Source organism: Tachypleus tridentatus, chromosome 4 (genome assembly GCF_004210375.1).
Source record: "Tachypleus tridentatus isolate NWPU-2018 chromosome 4, ASM421037v1, whole genome shotgun sequence".
In the NCBI taxonomy this organism is placed as follows: domain Eukaryota; kingdom Metazoa; phylum Arthropoda; class Merostomata; order Xiphosura; family Limulidae; genus Tachypleus; species Tachypleus tridentatus.
Genome location: NC_134828.1, coordinates 12,641,354 through 12,657,984, shown reverse-complemented (window position 1 = coordinate 12,657,984; position 16,631 = coordinate 12,641,354). Strand labels below are relative to the sequence as shown.

General features: G+C 33.9%; 1 pseudogene across 1 annotated transcript in view; it reads left to right on the top strand.

Moving 5' to 3' along the window:
- LOC143248577 (epidermal growth factor receptor kinase substrate 8-like) overlaps window positions 1–16,631 on the top strand; it is a 74,231-nt pseudogene that overhangs the window by 7,043 nt on the left and 50,557 nt on the right. The window contains exon 2 of the transcript XR_013027051.1: window positions 16,125–16,231. The product of XR_013027051.1 is annotated as an epidermal growth factor receptor kinase substrate 8-like (transcript). The remainder of the gene's footprint in view (window positions 1–16,124; window positions 16,232–16,631) is intronic.

Here is a 16,631-nt window from a genome sequence, read left to right as displayed (position 1 = left end):
TAATTTCCTTATCTCCTGTAGTATTACCCTTTATCAGCTGTAATTCCCTTATCTCCTGTAGTATAACCCTTACCAACTGTAATTCCCTTAACTCCTGTAATATTACCCTTTATCAGCTGTAATTCCCTTATCTCCTGTAGTATTACCCTTTACCAACTGTAATTCCCTTAACTCCTGTAATATTACCCTTTACCAACTGTAATTCCCTTATCTCCTGTAGTATTACTCTTTACCAACTGTAATTCCCTTAACTCCTCTAGTATTACCCTTTACCAACTGTAATTCCCTTAACTCCTGTAATATTACCCTTTACCAACTGTAATTCCCTTATCTCCTGTAGTATTACCCTTTATCAGCTGTAATTCCCTTATCTCCTGTAGTATAACCCTTACCAACTGTAATTCCCTTAACTCCTGTAATATTACCCTTTATCAGCTGTAATTCCCTTATCTCCTGTAGTATTACCCTTTACCAACTGTAATTCCCTTATCTCCTGTAGTATTACCCTTTACCAACTGTAATTCCCTTATCTCCTGTAGTATTACCCTTTACCAACTGTAATTCCCTTATCTCCTGTAGTATTACTCTTTACCAACTGTAATTCCCTTAACTCCTGTAGTATTACCTTTTACCAACTGTAATTCCCTTAACTCCTGTAATATTACCCTTTACCAACTGTAATTCCCTTAACTCCTGTAGTATTACCCTTTATCAATGTCTCTGCAAAATAATTGTGGAATACAAAATTTGCGGGTTATCTCTCTTATTATACGTGGATTTTTTTGTTTTTTTTTAAATAATCGAGAACATATAAACCAAAAAAATAATAAATTACAATATGTTTTTAAGCAAACATAGTTTGGTCGTGAGGTTTACTTATCTTAAAAGCTATAACAATCTTTGAAAACTAAGACGGCATTATGAAAGTAATAAAACGAGGGAATGAAACGGTGTAAGTTTCGCGATGTCAAAGAAATCTGCGCAACGTGAAATTTCCAACTTTGTCGACACTAAGGCGAGGTCTCTTATCACCTGGAGGTTAGCAAAGATTCCTACAGTGAGAACCGTCGCTGTGGACACAAAGTTAGGAAGTGATGTTTGCTTGCGATAAAAAATACATTTGTTTGAAGAAAAGTCAAGAGAATAGTGTAATACTAACTTGTGGACCGAGTAAGTGATGTACTGAGAGGGAAACTAAAAATTAAATTGGAGAAGAGTACAGCTGGTTGAATATACTGTTCTTGTATGTTTTCTTACAGCAAAGCCACATCGGGCTATCTGTTGAGTCAACCAAGGGGAATTGAACCCCTGATTTTAGCGTTGTAATTCCGTAGACTTACCGCTGTACTAGCGGGGGGCTATAGTGTTCTTACTTCTCTTAGTTGTAAACATCAGAATACATTGTGTTATAAGTCTGGGTTTCCCAGCGGCACAACTGTTTGTCTGCTGATTTACAAAGTTAGAAACCGGGTTTCGATACCAGTGGTGAGCAAAGCACAAATAGCCCAATTTGTATTTTTTTTTTGTGCTTGACTACACACAAATAAATTTAATTATTTCTCTACCATCTCTCCAATCAACATTTTTGGCCCTGAATCCATTAATATCATACAAGGCTTGGTCAGCTTAAGAGATATAGCTTAGCTCCAAATCCGTATACTAAACTAACTGAGCAAATTAATCTATATAATATAAAATATATAATTAAGAAATAAAACAGATGAAAACAGATTCATTAAACATTTTAACCAATGCTTCTTTAGCTTGACCCAGATTCAGGTCTTAAAGACCTGGATGATCCAGGTTCGTTGACCTCTTCCTCCCAAACCAATGCTGTTAATGTTTGTTTGTTTGAATTTCGCAGAAAGCTGCTCAAGGGATATATGTGCTAGATGTCCCTAATTCAGTAGCGTAAGACCAGAGGGAAGACAACTAGTCAACACTACCCACCACTTGTTACTATTATCGACAGTCGTGAATAATCTTCGCCCTCTAACAACTAGACTACGCCTGCTTCATGAGTTTATTGCTATGAAACAGATGCTTACCAACTTTACTGAAAAGGTTTGGTTTGTTTTGGAATGTCGCGCAAAGCTACACGAGGACTGTCTGTGCTAGCCATCCCTAATTTAGCAGTGTAAGACTAGAGTGGAGGTAGCTAGTCATCACCACCCACCACCAACTCTTGGGCTACTATTTTACCAACGAATAGTGGGATGGCCGTCACATATAACGCACCTACGACTGAAAGAGCGGGCCTGTTTGGTATGATCGAGATTCGAACCCGCGACTCCCAGATTACGAGCCGAGTGATTACGAGGTGGTTACCTGGCCATGCCCGGACCGTTACTGAAAAGGAGAAACTATGGGAAAATAACTCACCCTTAAAATTACGGACTCAGTTTAATGTCCTTCAATACAGGTGGCGTCCACATCATTGTTAATAACCAATTACGGACTCAGTTTAATGTCCTTCAATACAGGTGGCGTCCACATCATTGTAAATAACCAACCAGAAACAATTGTGAGAAAACCTTCATTTTCAAATGCATAGGGGATTTCAGCAGTAATTAGTGGAACAAACAGCAATATTAACTGCATATTTGCTTCATCCTTTTATGTAATTAAATGTGTAACTTAAATACGAACTAGAAGTGTCACAGTGTGTGTTTTCAATAAGGCCATAGAACGTATTGGTATATATCTGTGAATGGTGTGAGAAGAATTGTGTGGAGTCTTAACTTGCACTTATAGCCTGAGTCGGTAAACATGCATGTCCTCAAGTAATTTGTTTTTATTTGAGTGTAGTAGAGAAGAGAATATAAACGATAAAAGATAACTCATACATTTTTATAATTATAAAAAAAGAAATATTATTGACCACAAATTTATTATTTGAGAGAAAAGTATATGTGCGTTTTGGATTTGATTAGAATCTAAAAGTATGCCCAAAACGTGGCTACAGAGGGGACACTTAATTACTGTGTTGATGTCCCCACTGAACGAGGCTACAGAGGGGACACTTAATTACTGTGTTAATGTCCTAACTGAACGAGGCTACAGAGGGGACACTTAATTACCGTGTTGATGTTCTCACTGAACAAGGCTGAAGAGACTGAAAGGCTTAATAAATGTGTTAAATTCTGCTACAAAAGAAGCTACAGAGGGTGAAAGGCTTAATAAATGTGTTAAATTTTGCTACAAAAGTGCCTATAGGAGCTTAATAACAGTGTTGATTTCTGTTAAAAATGAGATTACACGAGTGATTTGCAATTTCTTCCTGTATTTTACGAGCAAAAAACAGAAAGTTTGAATAGAATATTTCTCGAATTCGAGAAACGTTCAATAAACGCTTGTCTTTCGGATGATTTTTTATGTTATTGTAACTTGACTCAACGCTATGTCGGATCAAGAAGTCGGCAAACAATTTGTTTTTTGTTTTGTTTTAGTGTTACAGAATTTCGGGAAAAGCTACACAAGAACTATATGCGCAGAACACTCTGGCTGCTTTGGCCTGATCAAACAGTTTGATTTAATTTTCACGGTTTATAAAGAGCATCCACATCCTCAAAGTACGGCAACGGGACGCATACCATGAATCCTTATAATCTCGGGAATGCCCGGTCCACCTTTGCCTTTGGAGTTAATAGTTGTGTTCATATAGTTAACGTAATGCCTTCTCATGAGTCTACGGAGTTGTTTACGTGCGTGTGTGTGTGCGCACACATATGTGAATTAGCGTCAACAACAGTTCTTCGACATGTCTACGTAACATGAATTACGTTTCAAGTTGAAAGGCTGGTAAAGATCTAGGATTATGGGTAATTTTAGTCGATCGCAAATCTGTGTCCTATGTACCTTCTAAAACTACGCGTTTGAAACCTGCCTGCAATGAGTAACAGTTTGGAAGTTTTAAAGCGTGATTTTGTGAACAAAAAAAGAGAAAGTCCACATAGAGGTGTCTTTACTGTAAAAGCTGGGTGAGATATTCTTCCTAACTTGCTCGACGATAAAGCCCGAGTAAGATAATGTACACAAATATGTGATAAAATAGATAATACCAGAGTGTCGGCCTTTCTGTATTTTTCATTTGTTATAAATCACCGTCTGTTAGATAGAACGTGTCACTTCAGGTGCAGCATTTGTTTTTAGATAAGATATACAACTCTTTCTCGCGAATTTAACAAATATATTTGATATCAAGCTTGCAAAATAAGAGTCCCTAAATCAACTTAAAGTTTGATTTGTCAGTAGTGTACGAGCTATTGTTTCGTAGAAAATTTTCCTATCGAATTAATCACATGTTTATTGATGCCGTTAGCACTGAATTTTGACAGAGAACCGACTTACTGCCATCTCTTATCTTACTCAAACTAGCTCGTATGATTTCGTTTCATATTTGGTGATCGCCTGAGAAGGTTTCTTGTGTTCACAATTACAGTACTGAGTTAAACCTGAGGAGAATTTGCTGCTTTTGGTAATGATCAACCTTATCAGTTCATGAATTTTGACTTTAAACAACCTGACAATGACATCATGTTTTTATGTTGGCTTTTGGTTTTAATAAATCTTAACTCGGATCTTCTTTTATTTTGGACTGAAAGTGAAGGAGATGATTACGAAAGAGATAGAAGTCCATGGTGGAAATATTTTGTAAAGATGGACTTGGCCTGTTGTTTTGATAGTTTTAAGAATCTGGAACTGTTACCCATCCTGACCCTGCCTCAGGATCATGGGATATGGTAGAGCATCGTAAGCTCCATTTGTCTCAGGAATTAGTTTGATGGTGTTGTCTTGACACTGAAGAACATCTGTCTCACCACACCCTTCATCCAACATAAGAACAACAATTTCATCACAGGTTGGGGCATTGAATTTCCGTGGGTACTTCTTCATATGGACCTCGTCTGCATTGATTCGACCTGGTAATCATTGGTGGTGACTTGTTGAGCTGAATGTTTGAAACTCCTGATCGATTAATTGTGTCGATGAAATATTACTTGGAGGAAGAGAACAATATCAAGTTGGATACCAGGAGCATTGCTGCATCGTTGGTTGCTTCACTGAAATAAATCTAGAAAAACTTGAGCTCTTTGCCAGACAATGTCTCAATGGATCCGATTCGATGATAGACTTGACCTCAAACTTTGAAGGTCAGCATAAATCCTGCATACATCATCTCCTGTGGAAATAACAATTATTCTTCCTGATGTTGGCCAGAAAGTGCTCTGACTCAGAGGTTTGACCAGATACGGAGTATTTCAGTGGCTCATGAGGGGCCTGTACAAGGCTGAGCATGACTTTTCCATCACTGCAGTACATTCCTTCTGATTCTCCTCTTCACCTTTTGATACAACATTCTTGATAAGCAATTGACATAGAGCCTGTTGACACTCTGCACTGGTAACCAATCTCAGGTTAAAGCAACTCTGTTCCAGTCAGAATTATTTCTTGTTGTTCTTGCAGCATCAACAATGAAAGATGTTTCCTTAACCATTGCTGATGCAGTGGTTATTTAGACTTGTTGAGATGCATGCTGTTCAGGTGTCTCTCTAGGCCTTGCTGATGTAGTGGTTATTTAGACTTGTTGAGATGCATGCTGTTCAGGTGTCTCTCCAGGCCTTGCTGATGTAGTGGTTATTTAGACTTGTTGAGATGCACGCTGTTCAGGTGTCTCTCCAGGCCTTACTGATGCAGTGGCTGGTGTCAGTCTCTGAGTTATCGAGTTACCGCACCTCAGGTGTCTCTTCAGCCCTTGCTAATGCAGTGGCTGGTGTCAGTCTCTGAGTTATCGAGTTCCCGCACCTCAGGTGTCTTTCCAGCCCTTACTGATGCAGTGGCTGGTGTCAGTCTCTGAGTTATCGAGTTCCCGCACCTCAGGTGTCTTTCCAGCCCTTGAACCTACAATGGATTCTTTGTTGTTGAAACTCTCGCTGCTCTGGTGTGGTTTGATCGCCACAGTGCCACTCTCTTTATGGATGTCTTGAGCTTGGAGAGGCTATACTTCTTGGGGGTGATCTATAGGGAATCTTTATGGATGTCTTGAGCTTGGAGAGGCTATACTTTTTGGGGGTGATCTATGTCTTGAGCTTGGAGAGGCTATACTTCTTGGGGGTGATCTATAGGGAAACAAACAAAACGTCTGTAGTGTAAAGCAGGTATTGAATCCCAATTTTTGTTAGCGTAATAACCCGCGAAACTTGCCACTGAGAGACTAGTAAATAAATTAAAAAATGAACAGAAAATTAACTTGGAAACTGTTGGATTAATTGAAAACTGAAGCCATAGACTGAATTTCACTCGTTCGGTCTCCCAGTGAGACAGCGGTATGTCCAGGAACTTAAAAAGATGAAATATAGCGTTCGATCCACCGCCGTGGGCTCAGGAAGTAATCCACTGCAGTTTTGCTCTAGAAGACGAATAGTTGAAGTGTTGGTGAGAAAACAAGCCAGCAAGTATTTTTTGATTCCAACAGGGTAAATAAATCACTGGCTGGTTTTGTGTTTCAAGTAGTGTAGCTTTTACCTTTATGTTTCAAAACCCGACTCATGCTCTTACGAAGAATGTTTGAAAGGGAGAATTTTGATTGTGAGATGAAAAACCAACACATGTCTTGTGAAAAGAAGGTTCTATGAGATTAAAACGTGGAAACAATTTTGCATGGAATATGGCCTAAACAATTGTATGGTTGTTCCAATAAAAATTCACAAACATCCAGTTAAAATACAACTATATAAGCATATGTTACATCACAAAAGTAGAAGGTGTAGCTGAACCCATGTTCTTGAATACGTAATTGCGTGTTTTTTTTTTCGTCTTTTACTTATAGTAAAGCCACAAAGGGCTATCTGCTCAACCCACCGAGGGGAATCGAACCCCTGATTTTAGCGTTGTAAATCCGGAGACACACCGCTGTACTAGCGGGGTGCACGTTATTGCGACTGTCATGAGATACACAACACAACAGTTGACTTATTTTCACATTGTAAGTTTGTTCCAAGTTAGGTACCGTAGTATGTAATTACAACTTAATTTGGACTACGTAATTTTCGAAACAAAACAGAAATAAAGTAAAACGAGGGATTCTTATGTCACATTTTTTATATTTTCAAGTATATTAAATAATTGCAAGAACACCTAGACAAGTTAAAAAGAGCATTGCTAACTTAATACACAGACTTAGGACTAAACCAAATATCCTAAACTGACCAAAGTTCGAGAGTTATTATTAGGCCCATTTTACAGCCGAAAATATTGCTAACAATGAGAGTACCAAACGATAAAAGAATAAATTTTAATTGTTATAAATAAGAAAAGAATAAACACAAGTATTAGTTATAATATATCAAGTGGAGAACAGTAGACATGTCAAAAGATACATCACGAATAGAACTGAGACCCTCCCTCGCACCCTTGACAAAATTCCATAGTTTTTGGTGAGCAATTTATTTAAGCTGTAAATTTTTATCGTTGTTTCTTCTGATATTCTAATTTCATCACTGTGTTACTACTGTTGTATTTACGTGACTTTCAGTACTGTACTAACTACTGCTGATCTATGTTGACTTGTACTTAAACAGTGTATTACTGCTGTTGTTTTCGTCATATAATTCTGTTTTCAACAGCATTTGTTTCCCCGATGTTCTTTTTTTTTTCAATATTGTGTTACTATTGTTGTTCTGTCTTACATACGTTTTTCAACAGTGTATTACTATTGTTGTTTTTTTCCGACCTTTTTTAACAGTGTATTACTATTGTTGTCTTTGTCTAACCTTTTTAACAGTGTATTACTATTGTTGTCTTTTTCTGACTTTTTAACAGTGTATTACTATTGTTGTCTTTATCAAACCTTTTTAGCAGTGTATTACTATTGTTGTTTTCGTCTGACATTCTTTTTTAACAATATGTTACTATTGTTGTTCTGTCTTACATACGGTTTTCAACAGTGTATCACTATTGTTGTCTTCGTCTGATCTTCTTTTAACAGTGTACTACTATTATTGCTTTTGCTGACAAGTTTTTAAACAATATATTACTGCCGTTATTTTTATTGGATAAGCCACTCCAATGGTGACTCACTAAAGTGGTTTGCTATCTTTATTGTCATTACATGCTCAGCTTGTATTTTCATAATTTGTTTAAAGCAAGAGTAAATATGCAAATTAATCCACCCCCGTAAATTTTAACGATCAACTTAACACATTGGAAACGGTGTTGATAAAACATATATTACTTGGAAATGTACCGATGAAATATACTGCAGAGAAGAAGAGATAAATGAAATAGCACTTCTTTTTACGCGTTGTAGATGACCCGGAACGAGTCATGTACGTTTGAATGACCCATTAGAAACAGCCATCTTTGCAGCACACACACACACGCATATTGTAAATGGCTTTTATAACATTATTTTCGGTACCTTTGGCCCTTTTTTCTCTCTATTTTTTTGAAGCTGTACATCTTCTGCACATCCTTGAGAATAATTTGTGGAGCCAAGCGTAGAAACCTGTTCGAAGATTTCAACCCAGGTATATTTTGCGTGATGTGTAAACACGTACGAAGGACGGGGCTACCTGCACGAAGCAATGCAATTCAGGCCAATTGAATACTTTCATTTAGGTCACGTGCTTTCCAAATTCCGTGTACCAGAGGTAAAATATTTACCTCTGTTGTCTTGGCATGAAACTTCAAGATAGTAGTAGCTTTTGACCTATATACAGTAGAATAATATATGCATTTCAGAAACTGTCATATTATAGATGGTCCAGGAAAGTAATAAACATTAGTTTGTGCGTGATTTCTGTTTGCAGTGCCAGAAATGTTAGACGTTTGTGTCGTAAAGGTATTTAGAACTGAAAATAGTTTTATTTACATGACTATAGAAGAATGGATTAACACGTAGTTTTAATAGATTTCTTAATTTCATAAGAAAAGTTGAACGTACATTCAAATCGCCATTTACCTGTTATGCTATTGGCCAAGTATTATAAACATTCTTGAAGTGATCAAATGTCAGTATTAGTGAGCATATACAGTCATCCGTTTAATTATTAATTACTTGCCAAGATATATGTATATATTTGTAAGCTATATTTTAATGTTTTAATTTGTTTGTTTGCTAGAGGGCGTATAATTTTAAGACAGGCCTAGAAAATTTGAAAATAACGTCAAGTTTTCCATCTATATTCGAAGTGAGATTATGAATATGAGATAATTGTGAAAATTTTAGTTTCTTTCAAAACATTGAGATAAAGATTAGTGTGTTTTCATAAAGTACTTGAACCTATGTTTGCTATAGCGCTTATTGAGTTACTTTGAGTAAGTTGATTAGTTTTACTTAAGCTATCGTAGAACCACAATAATTTACAACATTATAAAAGTGTTCAAGCTTGTAGAAATTTTAATAGGCTAAATAAACTAATTTGTTATTGTCAAGTGGATTGGACTTTAAATTATATTCACCAGATAATTTAAAACGACTCACTAACGAAAGAACTAGGATACAACAATATGTGTGTGTGTGTATTTTAACTTTCTAGATTATAATTACTAACTAGTTGTACTTATTTATGGACATTTAACTTTATACTTTGGACATGTTATGGTGTTTTGTTATGTCATTTATCTTTTTTTGTGATTGGTCAAATATTATAACATTATTAAATTAAACTCAAAATGATTTAAAGGTTTATTCATTTCAATCATTGTTCTGTATCACATGAAAAAGTTTTCTTTATTCATATATGAATAAACTCCACTGTTGAAAGATTTAAAAATCATGTAGACGTTATAATCAAAATGAAATTTTATAAGTTTCAAGAAGATATTATATCGAAAGTTATTTTACTGAAGATAAATAAACATTAGAAGTTTATGTTTCCAGTGTTTAATGCAAAAGCACATAATGCTAGGTAATGCAATTTTACAAAAATATACAGTTACAGTTTCTGTATAAACAAGTAACAAAATATAAATAATCTTAGGCTCCTACGTTAAAATACAAACAACAGAAATGTCTCTACTTCTTCAGTTGCTGATAGTTTTATAACATAAACATGATTTGAAAATATTAGTTTTTATTTTATAAGAAAATAATTACAACATTTTTTCATAAAACTTAGAAAATTCTGTGAATTATAAGCAGACAGATTATGTTATAAGCTAACAAGCAGTTGAAAATAAAAAACAAACGAAGGACTAAATTTGGAAATGTATAGTTTTAATTAATCTTTGTTGTTTTTTAAGCTGTATGCTAATATCTATAAAAAGATTAAACAACTTACAAATTTAACAGCGACCCCTATCTCATTTACTGACGGTTATTTGTTTTGGAAAACTGCATAAAACAACAAGATAGCATTTCAGATATATGTAATCGTGGTTCAGATTTATATTAATTTCTTCACATTTGTACCCGTTCCTTTAAATTACTCTTTTTCCGTCTAACCCATTAGTGCATATGTTCTTTATAGTAGTTGTGACCAGCAAGCTTTCTGGGCCTAACAAAATTGGTCTAGACCATGTTTTGTAATAAAAATATATATTTCCTTTATAATACTTTGTAATCTCGGATTTAAAACCCAACTCGCCTGCATGTAGCAGATTTACCGCGACTGATACTATTTTTTTTTTTCGGTTTCACTCAAAAGGTCTTATTAATAACATTGTTGTTTCGTTGGGCGGCTTCTATTAAATTAGTCGGTGAAAATAATTTGAAGTTAGTCCAAGTAACGATGGTAATTTAACTTATTTCTCCCTTAACATTTCTACAAGCTTGCATACTTGTAACTTGCTTAAATGGAAATACGTCGTTAATGGAACTAGGACTAGGCAAAAGTAAATACTCATTCGCTATTCACCATTCCTAAAATAAATGCTTCTTATATTTATACCTGTAGCCTAGTTTCTAAACACTTTACAAAGTTTATCGGTCGCTTATATTCCAGGTATTCTAGTACTTGTTTGATCTTCACGTTAATGCGCCCTCTAGTGCAATATTAAAAATACAGCTTAAAACAATAATTTATTGACCCGTTTGTGTGCCGGTTCCTCGTTTATAATTTAATCAACACATTCTATTACTATGCAGTGGGGACTGAACTTTTTTTCGCCGTCATTGGTTATTTAATGATAATGTCGGCATCGTTTGACGTTTATAAAAATTGGCCTAGACAACGGCGTATTGGCATATAAATACAGGAAAACATGTTAATTTTAATTTAAATACAAACTCTCGTTACTGTTAATTAAATTAACTAAGAGATATTATTATTAGTTTTTATTTTTCTACTGCAGTACAAGGGCTGATTCTGCCATCCCTTTTCTCTTAAATTAGAAAATACATTATAATACGATTATTAAACTTATCTTCACTTAGCTTAACCAACTAGAAATACATGTACATATTTATCGTTTTAATTAATTACTTATATTTCGACCATTGGATATTGTTGTCATACATAAATAAAAATGATAAACTGTACAAAAGAGGGCGATTGAGTTTGTTTTGTCGGATGAAATGCAACTGTTGAGAACACGCATGTCACACTTCTTTTGTAGTTTGTTTTGAAGTTGTTTGGTGGTAAATACCGAGTGGGGGAAGACTGTTCTTTTTAGACAAAAACAGGTAAACGATATATTGGTTAATTGTATTGATAATATGTTATTTTACATACTATGATTTAATATATTTTAAACATTTACAGCTGTTCAACTTTATTATTATGTGTTAAGTTGCTAAGGGTAATTCTTTTTTATAAATAATATAAAAAATCTGTAGGTTTTGTATTATAATTACCATTAATCTAAACAAATAATATTTAATTTATATTAATAATATTATAACGATCATATAATTCACGGTGTGTTTTACAGTTTATTTTGAGAATGATTTGATTGGTCTAGGACGTTAGTAGATTGAAACTTGAATAGGGTTATGGACTATGACTGAAATAATAGGTATCAAGTTACAAAATTTTGTCTTGATTTTTGTGATTGACAAGTTTGATAATTTTGTAACTCATTTCTGTTTAGTTCATGACAGTTTTGAAGGTAAGTGAGTTATGGTATTACTGATTCTGGCGTTTTAATAATTTGTTATGAAATAGTGGATATTATTATAGTTTAAAATAAAGCTTGGACTGAAAAGTTTATTATTTCATATGTCAGATTTATAGTTCTTCTTTAAATAACATACCAGTAAAGTTTACAGAAAAATCTGAAATGAACCTACCATAACCTTTTTTTTTTTTTTCGTTATGCACTTGAGAAGAACAAATAACTCTGGGAAGTTTTTTGTTTTTGTTTTCTCTAATTTAAGAAAAACTGGATAGTTTAGTGTCATGATTTGAAAAACATGGAAATGTTGTATGCATGATTACTTTCATAAAAAATTTTTTTTTTTTCCTTAAAAGTGCAATGATAAGCCAGAATCTGGACTTTTGATAACCTGTGTCAATTAAAGTTCCATTCTCAGAGATTTTAAACTGTACCTTTATCAAATGTCATTTGCCCTTAAATACAATAATTATTTTATCCAAAATGATATTTAAGTAAATGTACAATGTGCTTCAAATCTCAAGATATTTTGATTGGAAAAAAATATTTTAATTTATAAAAGGTTATTGTTAGGTGTGCATCATCTAATAACTGGAATAGACAAGATAACAAAAATATTTTTCACCCAAGTTATATTAGTAAAGCATATTTTAAGTAAATAATAATCATAAATTACTTTTATGTTATGTAGATTATACTCAGAAGTGAATTGTATTATTATTAATTTTAAACTGTTTTTATATGAAAGTGCAATATGTGCATACTGTTCTACTTGCATTGCTCTTATTTTTGGTGTCTTCTAATGAGCCCTGGTGGGACAGTTCAATATCACTGATCCTATTGTGATGGGGAAAACAAATCAATGGAGATCTCAACTTGAGAAAAAACACTATGATAGAATGTCATTCAAGCTACCATGGTTACTTTTCACTTTTAAAACAATCTATGGAATTTTGGCTGAATTAGCATATTTTAAGGCTTTTCCTGATTGTGTTTTTTGACCATACACATGTTCTTTGGTAATTGTTCATAGTTCATTTGTATGAGATGTTGAGATCAGGAGGTGTACTTGACTGGATTTCAAGTTCAGTAGTGTTAACTGATTGTTGGATCACCTTCATTTTAAAGTATCTTTGTGGAAAGTATGCCATTAGAGAAAGAAACTTGCTGATGGGGAGCAGTAATCAAGGAAGCCACACCTCAAATAATATAATTAGAGTAGAAGCTGTTTTGAGGAGAAGATGAAATTTATGGGTTTACATAAAAAGGTGCATAGTAATAAAAAGTTAGGGCTCTAGAGGTGGGTTCAGTTAACCCTGAGGCATAAGTCTCTAATGGACTTTAACCTTTGTATGTTTGCAAGGAAGGAAGTCATTAAGAGGTTTGTCTGTAGTGGGGGACTTGCTCATTAAGTGTAATTGACAGTTATATGCTATGGTGATGTATGCTGTATGTGGGAATGAATCATACAATATTTTTCAAAGCTTAAATGCAATATTATTAAGGATAATGTATAGAGCAACAGTTGAGTTGGTTGGAATTGTAAGATATTTTTAGGGTAAAGGTGAATCATATACAAGAGATTGGTTTTATCTCGGACATTTAAGTTTGGAAAGGGGGAAAAAAGGCTAAACTAGAAGTTATACAAGTTCTTAATATTAGAATAACAGCAGCTAAATATATCTTTACATTTGACAGGCTTATCTTTGAAACTTGTGTAAGTTATTCTAACCTAGTCTTCATTTTTGTTCCAAACTTAAATAGATAAATTTGGAGAAGATTAATATGCAATTGGGATCACAGAAACTTCCTTATGTTTGGAGAACATTAATAATATAAATTATTTTGAAATTACAGATTATAAGTTGTAATACAGGTTATACTAGTGGTAGTTTGGTATGCCATTTAAAGTAGAGGGTGTGGTGGATCTGTACATAATGGATGGATCATGGATTGCAGCCCATGGATAATGTAAAGAGTGATAGTCAAGAGGTTACATCTATGTGGGTTACAATTTTGAGAGGGGGGTAGCTTCAAGTGTAAAAAGATTTTGGTTGATTATTGTTATAGGCTACCTTGGCAGATGGTCAGACAGATGTATATTGGTTACTACCAATAATAAAACTATTTTACTAATGCAGTAATTATATGATAATTTAATTATCGATACACTAATTGGGACTGGATGGAATTGAGTAGTAAGGAAGAGAGATTTCTGGAAGGGACTAAGGGAGGTTTTCTATGTCAGTTGGTCATAGAGGAGATGCAGACAATCTATCAGATGTGAGCCTTCATCTTTCATACTTGGTAGTCCTTACAGTACACATGTAAATTATTAACTTCATGTTTTTAAAGAGTGTGTGATAAGAGTCCCTGAGAAATTATAAGCTACATAATTTTTCTTCTTAACTAGAAGAAATTGTAGAAAGATGGGGAAAAAAAAAGCTTTGAACAAAATCTCTAGTGAAATATGATAAAAAGAAATCAGCAATTAGAGCTGAAAGACTTGGTTGGTTATGTACGAGCAGTGATAACCTCCATTAGTTAAATTAATATATTAATCATTTATAATGAAGTTGATTAGTGTCACAAGAATAATTAACTAATCAAATTAATGTTTTAATTTTCCAACAGAAAGTTAGTTGAAATAATGATGAACTTGACTGTTATAAAAATAATTAATAAAAGTTAGTTTTCGATTATTTCAACAGTTGATTAATCAAAATGATCAACAAATCAAAATTAGGGTTTCAAATTATTACTATTTTCAGACTGCTGATGAGAAAGAAAGAAATTGGCTGGCAGATCCACTGTTAATTCTGGGACTAATTGTTTTCTTCTGCTCTTACTGGGGAAGGTGTACCATGGTTTGAGGACATATGATTGGTTAAAAAATACCACTAATCAACCAGCTCTAATTAGACTTAAGGTCTCATATTTTTTCTTGGGTAAAGAGGAGAGAGATATAGTATTAAGTTCCATAAAGTTATCTGAGGGACTTGTAGGTTAAAGACCTAACTCCTCTGATGGCAACAGGAGAAGATATCAAGTGTAAGGTTTAGGAAAGAAGGTCAGGTTCCAGTTATTTTTAGTTCCAACAAGTAGTTCATATGAACACACACAGTGTGGTAACTATTACCATATTTGTTCTGTGCTTGTTTGCATATATATTGTGGAGTGATGGTATTGAGTGGAATGCATAATTGGTAATAGATATGGCAGACATATTGTGGTTGAAATACTATAAGGTACTAAAGAAAGAATTTAGTGTTTAAATTACAATAAACCTAATGCTGTTGTTTGTGATAAAGTGCTTAAGTTAAGACAGCCTTGAAGGACAAAATGGTTCATTGTTTTTGTGCAGTACTAAACATTTAATGTGCTTAGACTTGTCAAGCACAACAGCAAACTAAGTTTGCACAAGTTTTAAACAGTCATTCAACATTATAATCATAAAGGATTTGTTACATATGGCTTTTTTTTAAATGTGGAAACATTGTGATCCTAAAGTTTTTTTGAAATATCCAGTTTAAAACTACATTTTTTACAAATTCAGCTAACAAGAGTGATACAGAAATTAGCTTTAGTTTTAATACATTGTTCAAAATGTCAAGGTATGAAAATGAAGCGAATTTTAAGCATGTATTTACCTGTGAATCATAAGTATGTTGTATATGTACTGCATCTGTGGATCATAAGTATGGCGTATATGTAGTGCATGCAAAAATGTCATGGTTTTCTCTTTTTTTTTTGTTCGTATGTTGAAAACTTCAAGGAAAATATCTTTATGTTCTAAATCAAAGTTCCTTACCCACTGCTGTACTGACTAGTGTTGGTCTGTGGGTATTCACAGAAACATGATCTGGCTAAATATTTGTGTACATTGAAATGGTTTTTCTTTGCACTTGCACTTGAGTGTTTCGTAACAATTTAGGGAAGGAATGAGCTGGTCCCTGGTGTCAAAAATGCTGAAAACATATTTTTAAATGATGTTGGAGGGCTAAGGATACATTTGTGTGTTAATTCTTAAGCCTAGTAAAAATATACTGTGAAATTTTATTTTTCAGAGGGTTTCATATTTTGTAAAACAATAAAGACATGTCTCCACATCGTGTGAAGGATCCAGTGATGAAGGGTACAAGACCGTCTTATTCTAATGGATACCACTCAGCAGGTACAGATATTTCTAATTTTAAAAGATAATTCTTCATATCTATAATGAAATTAGAATATGTTTGTGTAATTTTATTTCTTAAAATCAAATATGGGCTGTAGTGAGAACTGAATGGTTATACTTGTAGTTCTGGGGGGGTTACTTTTTAATGTGGTTTGTATAACTTACCCCTTATTTTAATTAACATTTTCTCAATTGTCAGGCTTCTTTATTGTTTTTTGGAATACTACAGTAGTATGCAGTTTATATTAAAGTAGCTATTATAAAAACATTTTCAGAGGATATTGATCTGTAATCTCAAGGCTTGGTTTGAAATATAAAATTCAGTAATTCATTCTTCAGGGAATATTACTACCTATGTTCCAGGTATACTTCAAAGGTTGATACTACCTGTGTTTCA